This window comes from Uloborus diversus, chromosome 1 (assembly GCF_026930045.1).
Source record: "Uloborus diversus isolate 005 chromosome 1, Udiv.v.3.1, whole genome shotgun sequence".
Lineage (NCBI taxonomy): Eukaryota > Metazoa > Arthropoda > Arachnida > Araneae > Uloboridae > Uloborus > Uloborus diversus.
Window position 1 is genome coordinate 29,615,024 of NC_072731.1, and position 16,396 is coordinate 29,631,419.

Genomic DNA, 16,396 nt, shown 5'->3' on the forward strand with positions numbered 1-16,396 from the left:
AAAAATATGTCTGTAGACATTTTAATGCTGATATGAAATTTTTCTTTCTTTTGATTTTCTTTCTAACCTTTGTTTATGAATTGAATTTCAATGAATTGAAAATTGTCATGTGTTAATCACGTTGCCATTAGAATTTCAATAGCTACCCGTTGCGAATTATATGAATCATTGAATAAAGCTTAATTGGTAATGATAAATATATTAATTTCAATTGGTTCTTCAAGTATTAACCATGAAATTGATTTGACATTTGAAAATCAAAATTGTACAGGATGTTACAAAGAAAGCGCAAAAAATAAAATAAAATATATAAATAGACAAATAATAAAACCGAATGATTTTATGATCACATTTTTCACAGCTTTGTTGCTGTTAGATGCGAAAGAAAAAATTAATATTGTCATAGTACACAACATCATGGATAAGATTTAAAAAAAAAAGATAGATGAAGAAAACACACACACACAGAGAAAAAGGATTCCGAACTATTCGAAGACGTTTTTGAAAAATACGGAAAGGATTCCGTAGTACGCTGAAACGTTTTTGAAAATTTCATGAACAAGCTGCACAATATCGGACACACAGAAACGTTTCTGGACATTACAGAAAGAGGATTCCGAAATACTCACAAACGTTTCTGGAAATTACAGAAAGAAAATTCTGATACGTTTTTGAAAATTTCATGGACAAGCTGCACAATATCGAACACACAGAAACGTTTCTGGACATTACAGAAAGAGGATTCCGAAATACTCACAAACGTTCTGGAAATTACAGAAAGAAAATTCTGATACGTTTTTGAAAATTTCATGAACAAGTTGCACAATATCCAACACACAGAAACGTTTCTGGACATTACAGAAAGAGGATTCCGAAATACTCACAAACGTTTCTGGAAATTACAGAAAGAAAATTCTGATATACTCAGAAACATTTCTGAAAATTTCATGAACCTCAGCTGCCCCATATACTCAGAAACGTTTCCGGATTTTTTTTACAGTGTTCCTAAAACTAAAATTTGAATACAGAGGGCCTCAAAAAAGTATTTCTCTTGGGCCCCCGTTATCTTAGTCGGGTACTGATATAAGTGGACAAGATGATCATTGAGTTACAACCAAAACACCGGATAACAGGAAATATCCAACGTAGTTTAGCACAAACAAACAGATTACCGAATACACGTGTTTCGGGGTCACCAGAAACCCCCTTTTCAGTTCAAAGTTTGAGCTTTTTTTTTTTTCAAAAAAAAAAAAAAAAAACTCACAGCTTGGATTTGAAAAAGAGGTTCCTGGAAACTCCAAAACACACGTGTAATCAGCAAGAAACTTTTTATTATTGTTGTGTTATTTGTGTAAAACTACGTTGCATATTTCCTGTTATTTCTTAGAACAATAGTATTTATTTATTTCTCAAAACACAGGATGTTTTCAACAATTCTTCTCTTTCCTTCTCGTTAAGAGAACACGCATAGGTAAATTGCAAGATACCTTGGAAGAAGATAATAAGTAACGACAAATAAGAAGCGTTGAGAACTTGTTCGTAAAGAAACAACTATCAATTGTACACTACACGTACAAATATCAAGTGAATATCTGGAGAGATATTTATACTCACTGAAACGACATTGGAATCAAATGAAATATCTTAGAACGTGATACGAAAAATTGTCGAAGCGGAATAATTTTAAATCTGAAGACCTTGGTTTTAAGCAGTATTTTCTGTGAGGTCGTATAGATTTTCGCCCATTACTTACTGTGTGGAGGAGAGTAAAGACACATCGCAAACTTCAAACAAACACAGAATGCTTGAGGCAGTTCTCTCTCGTATTCCTTGACCTGAGCATTTTCAGTTTGTTTTTTTTAATCTAGAGTACGAACGTCATAAGCTATTGTGGATTAAGACCTGAAACAAATTTCATCTTCATACTTTCGGATAGAAATCAAATTAGAAAATTATGCGTTTTCAAGTCTACAGTTGAGTGTATTTTCCGTATTTCAATTGAGATGGGAGCGATTAATTTCATCAAGAACTATAACCGGGACCAGCGATAGGGAAATTTTATCAATCTTACCAGACATTGATATTTTTAACCAACCCACCATATGCTGTATAGAATCGCTGATTCTAACAAAATAACTAAATAAATAAATAAAATGAAATAAAATAAACTTTTTCTATGAAGATAAAACAGAAAAAATATGTATGTGTTTATGTTCCTGATGCAAATCCACAGTTTAATTCAGGTCTCGACCAAATTTGGCAGGGAGGTGCTTAGGCACCGGAAAAGGAACGTGGGGGGGGGGGGGCGAACGCCAAAAAAGTATCGAACCGTTTGAATTTTAATCGGAATTCAAACGGTTGAATTTTTTTCGAAGATGGTATTAAATGGTTTTTTCTATTCGAAATAATTATCCTGTTGGTTCAATTTTAATCTCATTCGAAAGCCCGCGAAAAATGCAAGTAAAGTTGATTTTCTCTCTTCGTATTTCAAATTCTTCAAGGTTATAAAACCACCAGGAATAAAGTGAAAAGTATTTTTAAATAAAGGAATATCAATATTAAATCGGAAACTTATTATCTGCCACGAGCTCAGTTTTAATTAGCGTGAATAAAATCATTGAGAAGAAAAATCTGTTACCATTTTTTTCTTGACTGTAAACAACAACAAAAAAAAATCTTGCTTTTGTTTTGAGGTCTTTCTTGTTATCGGGGAATTTAAAAAATTTCCCTTTTGGTTATTTTCCCGCGACCTGGGAAAGTTTTACCTTTTTTTTTTTTTTTGCTTAAGCCTGGTTGTTGAACACGCGTCACTTGACATTACTTTTATTTTCGGAGTAGACCGTGCAAAGCTGGGCAACATAGCTAGTAAATAAATAAATAAAAGGTAAGTGTAGGTTGAATGAAAGTTGTTACTGGGTCATTCCATGCGAAATGAGCAAATCAGCTGTGGCTGACATGTCACAGATTTCAATGAAAATTTTTATTTAGGTAAACCATGCATATCTATGAGGGAATGCAAAGTATGGAAGTTTAAAAACTGTTTGTTGCTTTGTTATTGAAATTAGAAGTTGAAATTAGAAGAACCTCACTTGTGCTCGTACACCAACAAGAGCTCCCAACACCCGGAGTATCTTAGACAACTTGCTTTGGAGGTTATTCACCAAATCTCATGTGATGCATTGCAAATATATACTGACGGTAGCAGGGGTGACGGCGCTATCTCCGGTAGCGGTGTTTATATCAGAGAAGGAAACGGCATTAAGATTTGTATTAAAAACCCCGATTTTTTCTCCGTCTTCCGGGCCGAACTTCTAGCTATTGAGGGGGCTTTGAATTGCGTCACAGAGAGTGTCAGTACTGATATTTGGATCTTGAGTGATAGCCGAAGCTATATTCAGCATCTGTCTGAATAGTGGAAACAAGGTGACAAAACGACTCTGAACATAATCCAACATCTAAAACACTTGAGTAAACGTCTCACCATTACTTTTCAATGGATACCGTCACATGTTGATGTATTTGGAAATGAGATTGCTGATGGGCTGGCTCGTCAGGGGAGCCGAGAGATCTCTCTCCATAACGGATGCCTTTCTTTTTCAGAAATTGCAACCCGTGTTAAGCAAAGCATCCGTTCCTCTTGGAGACAGCCCCCTATTCATGAATGGTACAAAGCATCCCGCCCTGGCGCTGCTTTACTTCGGGCAAGTAGTAGAGAACAACAAACCGTCCTAGCCCGACTGAGAAGTGGACACACTCGAGCACAGCGACATGTAGCCATTTTGTGCCCAAAATGCAATTTGACTCAGGCTGCTCCCGCCCATATTTTCTCTTGCATCGGCTGTGACCTGAATCAGCTGTATTCCGACCCTTCTGCTGTTTTGGAGGGACTTTGTTTGCACGGCTTCATGGGCTTGGTATGATGTTTCTGTCTGCCAAGTGGGACAAGCAACAACAGAAGTTGATGCTTACGCTAAACCTAAATTTTCAGAGTTCATTGCTGCCCGTTTGTGACTCAATAACTCCATAAGTTATAAACGGACACTTAAAAAATAAATATTTCCGCATTCTATAAACAAATTTCTTTTGGGAAAGAGCAAAGTAAAATTTATTCGGATCTTTTTTTGAATCTGAGATATTAACAAACATTGAAATTTTGCCAATTTACTCAGATTTCAAATAACTCTTCTAGCTCTTTTAATGAAAAAATAACAGTAAAAATGATTTAGATTGAAAAACTATCTATAACTAACTATCTGCTCTAGTTTAGTAATTGTTTATGAATTTCTTGATAACGAAATCGTATTTTAAAAAATCAAAAATTTCCGAAAATTTCATTTTTTTCTCTATTTCAGATGTTTTTTTTTGAAGATGAGGGAATGATCTAAATTTACTCAAGTATTTTTACGTAACATATTGAAGTTTTTTTAGATGCTACTAAATTTTAATCATTGGTATCAGCGTATTTTTGTTACTAGAGGTAACTTGAACTAAGGCAAAATTTCATTAGTTAGTTCTCTTTACTGTAAGTTTAGCAAAACTAACCATTTCTTTCGTGTCTCATTTTCTCAAAAGCATGTTTATGAAGTACTTGCTAAAATGTACATTTTTTAAAAATCGGAATAAATGTTAGATGTACTTGCTTTTGCATCATTGAGTCGTTTATCTATCTCGTAATTTCACACAAGGGTCAACATGTGTTCCACATCACAAGGGTCAACATGTGTGTGTTTCACATAAGGGTATTTTGAAAATTACAATATGTTTTCTCAGTATAATGTATTATATAGGGCACAATATACGTAATTTAAGAAGGTGCTATGAATTTTTCACACTTTTTATTTCAGTTTTAGTGTGTGAATTGACTAGCAAAATTGTTCAATTTCAAACACCTCTATCTTTTTTACAAACCAAATACAAAAAACAATATGTATAACATGCATAGTACTTGAATGGAATATTCAATTGGCCAAGAAATTTTATTTTCAATCCATCCCCTTTTGGTTTACAGGCGTCTAAAAATGTCATTTTTGTTATTTTTCCTATTTTTGAGGAGCTGTAATCTATAATGGGCGCACAAAAACACAGAAACAGTTACATATTCTTTTTAGCATGGTTCCAGTGATTAGTTTTTGCCGTATTTCGTTTGGTGTTTCCGTCCCCTACGTGAGTTATCCTTTTTTGAAATGAGTAAAATTTTTACATTTGACCCTGAACTTGAACCTGTTGCCGTTATTTTAATTACTAGTGCTCCCGTACGGCTTTGCCCGTAGTTGAAAATTAAAAGGTCATTCGGTTCGCCTGTATATTTACAAATAGTAAATGACGAATTTCTCGCCAATTGGTTATGTTCATTCGCTCTCCCATTCCACGTCATGGTGATTTCGTAAATTACTCGTCCATCTTATGATAATTTTGCTCCGGAAAATGTTCTTAAAATTGAAATAGAAGAAGAACAAAATCGAATTTTCGAAAAATCGCTTCGAGGTGCACACCCCCATGCTACAAACTAACTTTGTGCCAAATTTTATGAAAATCGGCCGAACGGTCTAGGCGCTATGCGCGTCACAGACATCCTACAGACATCCAGACATCCTCCGGACAGAGAGACTTTCAGCTTTATTATTAGTAAAGATTAACTTACAGCTACGTAACTCAGCATGTAAGACTATCAATTTATGCACTTTAACATCAAAGTGTTAAATTAACTGTCATAAATGTTATTGAAATAGATTTTGGCCAAAATGCAAAGATCTAAAAGTCCCATTTTTGAATACGAAATTCACTTTTGATGACCTCTAAAAAATCAAAGGTCCAGTTGAGAGAAAAAGTAAAAGTGGTTTTAAACATCTTTCATATCCAGCTTTTAGGGATATGAATTTCAAAAAAATTAAAAATGGTCGAGCGCACCCATCCGTCGAACCTGTATGGATTGACCCATAAAACACAAAGAAAATGCTATTTTTTTGAATTTTATTTTACGTTTGAAAATCAAAAACCAATTTCGAGTTTCTTCAAGCAAATAGTAGAAATACAGCTCTATATTCTTGTAAAATTTTATAGTTGTCTGAATTTTCCCTCATTTGAATTTTCGTGTCTATGTGAAGGGGAAAATCATCATTTTACGAAATGTCACTAAGTTTAAAACTGATTTTGAAGACAAAGGATTTAAAGTACAACTTCAAAAGTAAGATATTTCTTTTATGATACTTAGCACATTATTGGGTATTAATTTCAACAAAGCTAATGCATTCCTTAAAGATTGAGATTAAAAAATAAAATGCTTAATTATGAGAAAATTGAAATATTTTCAGTTTTTGAAACTCGGTTAAAAGTTAACTATAATAACTTTGAAAATTTTACTGACATCAGATTAATTACCCTACTCCATAGATTGCAACAGCATATAACTTTTATGTTTTCATTAAATAGTTAATAAGATACAAGCCTTCAAAAATGCAACATTTATCATTTATGAGAATGCTGTTCAATTTGACCAATTTTCAATCGCATGTAACTATTCAAATAAAAAGATTGAAGCAAAAATATTTTAGATATTTTTATATAGGCATAAAATGAACCTGTATACCAAATTTCATAAAAATCAGTTACCATGCGGCCACCACTTTTTTGCGAATTTTCTATTCTATTCAAGAGTCACAACTGACTTCAACTGTATTTATGTCGAGGACTGCATACTAAGTGCCTTGCCTCCAATTATTTTATATACCGATAGATGGCAGCACCATCACCGGATCGAACAGTTAATGAGAATTTAGAACTAGTCCAAGAGCTAACAGCTACCTGGTACTAGCACCCCCAGAGGTATCGTTTCACTTGGAGGACATTGAGACCACGAGCATATTTAACGTCGCCCAGTCCCCTTTAATGACGACGGTGGGTCTTCGACCAGCGAGGATCGAACCCGAGTCCCTCCGGCCCCGAGTTTTGCGAATTTTGCTCATTTCGTATGGAATGAACCTACTGCCAGATCATCAAAAAGAAAAATTAGAATAATTTTTTTCAATTTTCATACGCGTTAGAAAAACCCTGATTTTAAAGAAGTAAAAAATACATCGAAGTGCAAGTTGCAAAGATTACTCTCAAATTGAACTTTAAATTAAAGAAAAACCCTTATAACTTAACGGAAATTTGATCATTATTTCTTTGCTTACTTTGAATACAATTTTATCAGTGTGAATTGTATGTTAAAAAATGCCGAATAACTTAAAAGACTTTCCCCATCAACCAGTCTGCCAAATTTTACACTTCTTTATTCTTTTTAACCTTCAGTAGATTATAAGGATCAACAAATTAAATGCAATTCAACTTACATTTTTTTTCCAATGTGCTTGTTGTTCTTTAGGTGTGATGCGTAAAGGAAACAGGGTCGGTCCTTTTTGTGGCAGCTGAAAAGACAGGACAGAATCAAGTATGGAGTGTGTTTTATGAAATACACAAACAGGCAAAGTTATGCAGTCGTTATAAGGTGTCAATAACCAATTAACAAGCATTTGGCAAAACTCAAAGTTATATGTGTGTGACTCTTAGAGCAGGAATGTCCCTTAGAGCAGACATGGTCCATTACTGAGGAGAGAAGAAAGGGTCTATTTTTACCATTCAGCTAAGTTATTAACGATGTTGTTGGTCACTGGATTTAGGATAGGTTAGGCAAATTATGACCCATTTTGACTTTTTATTTTGAAATTTATGTCTCCCTACGGAAAATCAGTTGAAATATGCTAATGATTGTAGGCTTTTTTTTAATGATTATTCTTTGGGAATATAGAAAAAAAAAAAACATAACCTTCTAACTTATTTACTGAGGCTCTTTATAACTACCCAATAAAAAATGAAAAATTTGGGATAATTCTGGCCACATGTTTTGGTGCCGCTTGAATTATGGCACCCAGGTCACGGCCCGCTCGACCGTGCATTAATCAGACCCTAATTAGCAATGTACAATGCTTTTTGTTTCTTTCAAGGTTCACGACGTTTTTTTTTTGAGCAATCACGATTGCTTATTGTTCTCACTTGACAGTCCTTGATGTTCCGGTTCCTTTTTCAGCTTGGACCAGGCCTGCAGCACCACCATCCACCGGCGGCGGCGCGGCTGGTCCTGAGCACTCTCCCCCGAAATCCACTTTTGCTGGGCGGTGGCGTCCATGTCCTACACACGCATGCTCATACACAGTCGCCTACGCGCGCACGCCTTTACACACATACACACGCCTACGTGCACACACGTAAGCCTACACACACACGCCTACGTGCACACACGTAAGCCTACACACACACGCCTACGTGCACACACGTAAGCCTACACACACACGCACACAACTATATACACGTAAGCACCCAGGAGGAGGGACATGCTTGGGCGGGGGAGCCATTTCTTGAAACAATAACTCTAACCAGTAGAGTCTTGTCGCAACTCGTGATTGCGAAAAACATAATTTGAATTCAAAGTTTCGGAATTCAAATTAGAGTTAATTTTTTTTTTCTCTCAACTTTTACCGGGCAGTTAGTTTTGACTTCGTGTTGACGGGAACTTATGGTTATGAACTTAAAGTTTGTGCCGGAAGAGCGAAACAAAGAGGGGGGGATGTAAAATTTAACCCTATTGTAGTAGAAAAGTTAATGAAACTACTAAATTTTATGCAAGAAAAAATGGGAAGGGGGCATATTCCGATATGAAATTAATCACCATCCACGGTGAACGATCTCCTCGTCCAATTAAACTACATCCATATACCCCTTTGAAAATACTTTTCTAGGCTGAAATTGCTCCTATGCTCTTCCCTCGGTTAACAATGAATTCTCTGGGATGACTCCCCCATCCCCATGTACTCTCCTCGTTCAAAAAGGCATTTTCTGGAATGAAACCTCTCTTATGCAACCACTCGTTCAAAAATGCGCTCCCTGTGACGAAAATATCTCATGCATTCCCCTTGTTTACAAATGCAGTTTCTCAGTTTTCAAGATGAAATTACTTCATACCCCCCCCCCCTTTACAAATATTTTCTGAGATGATTTTACCCCCTTGTACTCGTCTCGTTTAGGTAATGCCACATTAATGGGGAAAGCCAAACAGTGTCACTATAGACTTTTCGGTGTCACTGCCTTCTTCAAATTGAAGAAAAGTGAAGCTGGAAAAACTCATATATATACAGGGCCGATCCTAGCAGGTGTGCAGAGTGTGCGCCGCACAAGGGCGGCCAAAGCAAGGGGCGGCCGCAGGCCGCATCATATAGTTCTTATAATCAAACAAAATTCCTCAAGAATTTCTCACAAGATAACTTATAATAAGTAGAATAAATATGCTGATTGTCAAAGTATGTGTCGATTTCCCGGCAGCATAGCATAGTTTAAGAAAAATAGAATGTTAGGGAACATTGTGTTAGTTTATTTTGTCCATTAATATCTACTCTTAACACACATGCTTCATTTGGTTGCAAAGTTTGTGATAGAACCGGTAATCAGGCATGGATACAGGGGAGGGGAAAAGCCCCCCTTTCTGAAGTATGAAATGGTGCAGTCTAAAAGGAGTCCTGAGGGCGGCCACTTATGTTTACCCCCCCCCCCCCCAAGCTTTTATAGACCTAAACAATGAAGACATATTTTATTTATTTAAAAAAAGCTATACTGATTAGATACTCTCGCAAGCATTTCAAACAACAAACTCTGTGTTTAACGGTCTAGGAAGATTGGGCACCGCAGATTGTGCGCCGACTATTGGGCGCCGCATATTGGGCGCCGGGAACTTTGGGCGCCGAGCACTTTGGGAGCCGGGAACTTTGGGCGCCGAGCATTTTGGGCGCCGAGCACTTTGGGCGCCGGGAACTTTGGGCGCCGAGCATTTTAGGCCCCGGGAATACTGGGCACAATATGCTCGGCGCCCAAAGTCCCGGCGTCCAAAGTGCTCGGCGCCCAAAGTTCCCGGCGCCCAAAATGCTCGGCGCCCAAAGTTCCCGGTGCCCAATATGCGGCGCCCAATAGTCGGCGCTCAATCTTCGGCACCCAATCTTCCCATTTCGGTGTTTAACAGTCGTGGATGCGTGGAGAGAAAGTGGAAAATTGCGACTCCCTTGAGAGTAACATATGTGAATGACGAACTAAAATGTTGTACTTTTCCCCCTTTACGATAATTTTTCTGATTAAAACCTTGAATGAACTGCCCGGTTTCAGATCAGGTAGGAGGACAGGGCCCTTGCCCCGGGAAGCAAATTTAAATGTAGCTCCGAAACGAAGATCCAAAAGGATGCCATGACCTCCTTGACGAAACTAAAGAAGGCTTAAATTTGCGTTTCTAGCACTTTACTTTCGGAAAATTTCGCTGGTTGAACCATTGATCTTAAGGACCCAATTAAGCCTCTGATTCACCTCTTCCACCTTAACTTAATCAAACATAGCCTAAAAATGTTGACTCCAAAATCCAGAACGTGTTTTCAGACGACAACCCTTCCTACCATCAACCGTCATATAAAATTGCTTTGGCATTTTTCGAAATTTTTTGCAGTGGAGGACCCCAAAATCCATTCGCAAACATTACTACCAAAGACAGTCTCAATTAGCGTCTTTAGAGAAGCCCCTAATTCCACACCCTCTTACTTAACGTATTGAAAAACAAAATAAAATTGCGTTTTTCAAACATCAGTTTGAAGAACTTTTGGGAAAGACCCCGGATCCCCCTTTTCTCCAACGCAATCACTATACTTGAAAATCTCGTTTTTAGACGGTTCCGTGGAGCCACAGCTTCCTGCCTAAACTAGCCTGATATTGACTTCAGTCTCAAAAACACAGTTCCTGAGGGCACACTAAACCCCTGGCCGCTCTTAGTCCCATCGTTATCAAACAATGCTTAAAATACGATTTTGGGACTTATATTTCTGAAGAATTCCGGAGGAGAACTGCCAGGCCTATGTAACTTTTTACGGCGCTAGGGCATATCCGTCAATCGTCGAGGTGAGGTGGACAAAAGTTTATAGTTACGTTTTTCAGATATTAGTGTTGAAAAATATCCGAAAGATCCGTAGAAGCTTCCCAGTTTTGTTAACGTCACCAAAGATAATATAAAATTGCGATTTTAGAAATATCTGCTTAAGAACTCCAAAATCCTTCCTTCCCAAAAAATAGCCTATAATGGATTTCATTTCCGAAAAGTATTTTTCTACGAATATTTTCACGTTTCCCCAATTGTTTTTAAATCTAGCCAAAAACGGGTTTTTGAAAAAAAAGTGCAGAGAAATTACCGGAGGATAGCCGCCAGATTCCCTTTCGAAATCTTTCGATGGGAGACGATTGAATCTCCCTCCCTCTTGCAACGTCAACAAAGGTAATCCAAAATTGCGGGTTTAAAATTTCAGTTTCGGAGATTTTTCGGGAAGAACGCCGATCCTTCCTAAGTTATACGGTCTTAAAAATTAGCTTCAAATTGAAAGAGTTTTAGGAAAGAACTGCAACTTTCACCAAAAGTCTCGAAAAAGTTCCTAAAATTGCGATATTTGACGTCAATTTCGAAAATTTCTCCATGCACCTTGAATATACTTGACTCTTTTGTCCTTGCAACCAAACACAACTAAAGATTAACTAAAAATATTTTTCATACGCCAATTTCAATAATTTTCTTGGAGCAATCCTCCTCCCCTGAACCCCTGACACTTCCCTCCACGCTTCCCCTTCCTCCGTCCCTTCTCTGATGTCACCAAAGAAAGACTAGAAAATGCGTTTTTACGACTAGTAAATTTTGGTATCTATTACTTTCTTCAAATAAATAAATTGTACATAAGGAGTTTCTTACTATAAAACATTTCTTCCTTTTTATAAGATCACTCTTCTGCCCCCCCCCCCCTTTTTTTTTAAATTCGAACTTGGCATAGAAATTTAAAGAAAGATTTATATAGACGTTAAAGATTAGTCAAAATATGCAAATAACTCTTGAGGGGCGGCACATCAGGTCTTTGCACACGGGCGGCCGACACCCTAGGATCGGCCCCTGTATATATAATTTAACATGAGTCTTTACTTACAATGGAGTTTCTGAGAGTAGAACTTGCATTGCGTGCTTATTTCAAGAGGAAGTGCCGCTTTTTTTCTCACTTCCTCCAGCGGATATCTTCTTCGTTTCCTCAACAGGAACCTGTTTCAAGTGACCCGTTTATCAGATAGCGGGAGGCTTCGGATCACCAATACTTCATTTTTGTGCTCTTCTTGAAGCAAAACTTTTGTTTCTAGAATTAAGAAGAATTTCTCTTTCTGGCACTTATTTAAAGATTGTGTCGGAATTTCGACCTGCAATACATATACTAAATATTTCAACAATGATAGGGAAAAAAGTTTTGGCTTGGCGAAATCATGTAGGCTTCCTGTACTTTCGGTTTCGGATATTATTATTGTATCTCAGACTGCTAGAATGTAAGTCACTTTTAGTTTCAGGCATTTCGCAAGTTAAGAAGTTCTATCAGTGTAAACGGTTCGATGAGTTACTGCTCCAGTTACACTATATAGTGTAAGCTGAAAAATATTTGCCCTAAAATGCACCCTTGCATAAAAATTGAACATGAAAAAGCCAATATAGCGCATGGAATTAATAAATAAATTACAGTTTTATTGAGAAATCACGAATTGTTTGTTATCCTCACTTGACTGAAGTTTATGTTCCTCTGATTCTTCAGATTACCATACCGATGGTTGTTTTAAATACTTACTTAGAGAGCGAAATTTTCGCGTCATAGTTCCAAAAAAAAAAAAAAAAAAGTTTTTGGTGTAGTAGATTATATAGAACATGATTTTTTTTTCTTTTTTTAAAATGTTGCCGAACATTTTACGTGTCATTCAAAAAACTATTGTTTGCTTCAAGCGATTGATACCATATGAAGCACAGAAACTGTCACAAATGAATAAATATAATGAAAGCAATCTGTCCTGTGTCCCGGTTGAACATTTCAGAAATCTGGCAAGCCTACAGTCGTATCTCCTATCAGAAGAACTAATTATTTTGCTTTCAAATGGTGAAAAGTCGCAGAAAAAAACTGTGGGGCACATACTAAACAAGCAGAGATTCGCTTACGTAAACATTAAATTTCATAAAATTTTGTGAATTTCAATTATTTACAAGATGCTTAAAATGTTATCAAATAATTTAAATATGTTTTTTTTTTTAATTTATTTCTTTTTTTTTTAACGTTTTATGAAAAGAAAACAGCAGTTATTCCAAAAAGTCATTTAGAGTTGTGAGTTTACCAGAAGAATTATTGAAAACGAGATGGTGTTTCTGAGCAACATGCCCAATAAACGGTTTTTGGGGGTTCTCAAACTTTTTCGACTCGCGGCACCCTTTGAAGAATTAGAACTTTCTTACGGCATTCCCGAGCCCTCTATTTTATATAAGTACCCCAAATAAAACAACCACGAGGTTCATAACCTAGTATCTTCCTCATTTATGATTGAATTGATTCCAGCTTTTGCACGCTCATCAGATGACTCATAAAAACAAAGAAAAAGATTAAACAAGTGACAATTTAAGTTTCAATTATGTTTTTCAGCAGTTTTAACAAAGAAAGACGGTTTAGTCTTATTAGGAACATAAATTAGGGTTCAAGTAAAATAAATAATTTTTACATACTAGTATCCTACAATGATCCATGTCGAAACGAAACTTACTTTAAAATAAGTTCAGGTAGTTTTCACATCACTCTTCTGTAATAATTTGTAATACCTGGTTTCTGTTTGTTTCTGCTACTTGGTAATTAGAAACTGCTTGTTGATAACATTTTATCATCAGTTAATGTTTCTGATTACGATGAAGTCGCGCTCAAGCAAATTTTTACTATGCTACGTCAATGAAGGGATGACCTTATTTTGCACACCCACCTTTTGATACCATGGACACTTCGCAGCACCCCTGGTCTCTTCCTACGGCACCCAGTTTGAGAATCCCTGGGTTAGATTAAAAGGAAACAAAAGCTATCTCTTTTCGTTTCCAACCCTTTAAGAAAAATATTCAGCTCATATTTATAAAAAGAATCAACTGTAGTACTACTCTCTTTATGAATGCTTTTCTTGTCTTCTCACGTAAAGAAAGTGACCTACAAGAGTTCACTTACTTTTTCAACCGAAAAGTTGACTCGATGTAGGTTGAATACCGATCTGACTTCGCAAGTAGTGGATCAGGGTCGAGTTCCTATTCTTACAGGGTCAATGGCGATATGGCTTGTTTCTGTTTGCTCGAAGCCTTCGTAATTAATTCAAATAATGAATAATTGCTTCAGAGAGAAACTGAGTTCAAATTATTGCTATTTTTTGCAACTATAAGATACCAAAAATTCTTCTCTGACAAAGTCATGCTTGTCAGTACCTGTACTTATAAATCTAAACGAAAATAGTTGGACAAAAATTATTTCGTTATCAATGAAAATCTACATTTAAGTTATACTTTCAAAGAAAACGACGTTTTCCATGAATTCTTCATATAAATATATTTTTTACTTTGAATCATGTAATGTTGTTGTCGTGTGCCAGCCACGCTGGCAATTTGGGGTGTGCTGCTTCACTTTTCCAACTGTACCGTAATTTGGTGGGAAGTCCGACTTCCACAATACCTACATTCCATAAGGACGCGTTTATAGCTTAGGCAACCTTTTACATCACCCCCGAGGGTCCCTTGTTTCTATCACAAAGTGACGTACCATATGGGAGTCCTTCGGGAAAAGGCAACCTTTCACGGCACACAGTCACACAAAGGAAGGACAAGGACAGGAGAAATAAAGCACATCCATGCCAGAGCGAGGGTTCGAACCCGTGACCTCCCCATCGCAGTCAGACTCCTCTGACCACTGGACAAGGCGGACAGCTAGTCATTTAACAAAAATACAAATTGGGAACGCAGTGACAACACAGGCAGTTGTCATCACAAATATGAGTATTACGTGGATTTCAACAGTTCAACAGAGCTAGCCAACTAGTTCATTACTAAGCATACTTTTGCATTTACCGTGTGTTTATTTTCTTCGCTAAATTTTAAAATCTAATATCCAGTTCGATTAATGTGCGAGGAAATATTTCGGTATCCATCATAGTCCTCCAGGAATTATCATTTTTGCCTTCCAAAACAACTCCTTTTTGATATCATCAATAAAACATCTTCGATGGCTGTCGAGTACCGGTACTACTATTTTTTTTTTTTTTGTGCAGTGCTGCAGACTTTTCAGTGCAAACCCAAGCTTTCATCCATGAATTGCTTTTTCTGGAATCGATTCATAAGAGCAAAGGTACAAATATAGTAACTGCTTAACACCCATGATTTGCCTTCAATTGACGAGTAGAACCGCGTCAATGCTGCGGACACTCGCTAGTGTGCTACATTTGTTTTGGCTACCAGTTCGATGGCACTCTCAGCTTTAATGACATCACATCTGCCTCTAGCTTGGTTATTGTTTATACCAAGCTGATGAATCCACAGCAAAGAGGAAACTGCAATCTGGATCGCATAACTGGGCTGTCTGTATATTGCATGTGATACGATAACTGTCACCTGAGAATAATCAAGTGCAACTTTTAAGTGAAAAATGTATTTTCGCAAATTTTCCTGCTTCAAAACTAATGTGTGACTAATATGTAAAAAAGCAGCCCGATACGATCGAGTGCGGATCCAGAGGTGACCATAGGGCCTTGACCCACTCTTCAAGAGAGTAAATAGCCTAAAGCTAAATTTTAAGGACTTATATTACCAAAAATTCGCCTCAGATCGTCTGTTTGAGCCCGAATATTGTTCTTTGACATCCCATTACTTTTTAAAAATGGCTCCCTCCAGACTAGATCCGCCCTTGCAAAGAATCAAAATTAGCAAGGCTATTGGCAAGAAGTACGTCTTAGCAACTAAGGTATTCGCTATTCCTTTGCGCAATACCCGTCATTCCAAAATTTTCCAGGAGGGGTTGACAACGGATTAGAGTATTGTGCTCATCACGTGACGGATGGAAGGGGAATTAGCTCCAGAAGTTTTAAAAAGTGTGCTTAGAACGCTTAAAAGAGGTGAAAGGTATAGCTTCAAAAAGCATATCAGGGCACATAAAAAAGGCAATATGATTCTGCACCTGCCAAATAAATCGAAAGTAACCACTCGTCACGATTTTATTTTTTTTATTTTTTTATTGTATTGTTCCAATTAATAATTCTGTATTTCATCATGTAAACTTGCCATCAATGTAACTAAATCGCCTTAATTTAATTTAATTTGTAGTCATTTTTCATTTTCTTAAAATGTCAGAGCAATCTAAAAGCGATTCCAACATTTCCAATCATTAATTGTTCTTTTCAGAATAACATCAAACGAAGTGCTTTTCCTCTAGTTTAAATCTTCGTTGCTCTGTTTGATGATTCAAATTTTTCCTCGTCTTTT

General features: G+C 36.8%; 1 protein-coding gene across 1 annotated transcript in view; it reads right to left on the reverse strand.

Annotated features, from left to right (window-relative positions):
- Positions 1-16,396, reverse strand: part of LOC129228605 (carnitine O-palmitoyltransferase 1, liver isoform-like) — a 120,551-nt gene that overhangs the window by 72,459 nt on the left and 31,696 nt on the right. The window contains exon 2 of the mRNA XM_054863297.1: positions 7,332-7,406. The gene's annotated coding sequence lies outside the window, so the exon portion shown is untranslated. The remainder of the gene's footprint in view (positions 1-7,331; positions 7,407-16,396) is intronic.